The following is a 1,115-nucleotide window of genomic DNA, read 5'->3' as shown; positions in this document are numbered from 1 at the left end:
TGCTTCTTTTCCTTGTTTAAGAGGATGCAGAGAATTGTGTCCCCCTAAACACTTCCCTCATTACTGGCATTGTCCAGTGCAGTAAAAACTGAGACCATGTCCAATGCAATATAAACATGGATAGGGTCAAGTGGAGAAATAAGACTCCAGCTAGTTTAATACAAACAGACAGGTCTAAATTAATACAAACCGATACAGCGTCTAGTTTGATATAAACTGAAACATGTTGATGCATAATATAAACAGGGACAAGGTCTAATTTAGTATATGATGTGGAGACAATACACATCTTTTTAGCCTGTCTTGATGCTCTCTCCACTCACATTGTTTTGTTTCTTAAAGACTTGATTAGTTGTAAGTATTCGCATTCCAACCATTATTCATGTAATTTGAGTCTGTGTCTTTATAAGCTCTGTTTGTGAACAGAATTCCCATTCACCTGAAGAAGCGGCTTAGAGCTCCGAAAGCTTGTGTGGCTTTTGCTACCAAATAAACCTGTTGGACTTTAACCTGGTGTTGTTAAACCTCTTACTGTAATTTAGTATAGTCAGAGAAAGCATCTCGTTTAATATGTGTAGAGATAGGGTCTCGTGCAACATAAACCGAGGCATGACCTTATATAATAGAAGCTGACACAGGGTAAATTTACTGTCTAATAAAGAGACTGGTTCAATCTCCATGAAATCTGGAGAGACGGCCTACTGCCCCATCAAAAATTCACAGGACAGGAGTAACATGGGGTTAGCTGTAAAGTTCGCCCATGCATTGCCAAATTTAACACTCCCAAGTCAGGAATAGCATGATTTAGATACAAAGTGAACCTCCCTCTCACTATCAAAAGAAAACATTCCGGGAAAAGGGAGACTGTCTAGAAACAGAGTGAAACTCCCTCTACAAAGTTTGCTCAACACAATGAATGCATACAGACCAGGGACTCTCTTCTAGGTAAAACCACTTGTGCATTTTTCCTTCAGAGAATCGGGAGGCAAGTTTGAATTGGTGTTCGGTAGAGGGGGAAGATCCCTCGACCCAGTCCCATAAAATACACCCAGGTCAGGTACAGCAGAGATTAGATACGGATTAAATCTCCCTTTACAAGTAATATCAAACATTCA

This window comes from Mustelus asterias, unplaced genomic scaffold, assembly GCF_964213995.1.
Source record: "Mustelus asterias unplaced genomic scaffold, sMusAst1.hap1.1 HAP1_SCAFFOLD_1089, whole genome shotgun sequence".
In the NCBI taxonomy this organism is placed as follows: domain Eukaryota; kingdom Metazoa; phylum Chordata; class Chondrichthyes; order Carcharhiniformes; family Triakidae; genus Mustelus; species Mustelus asterias.
This window is presented reverse-complemented; position numbering follows the sequence as displayed.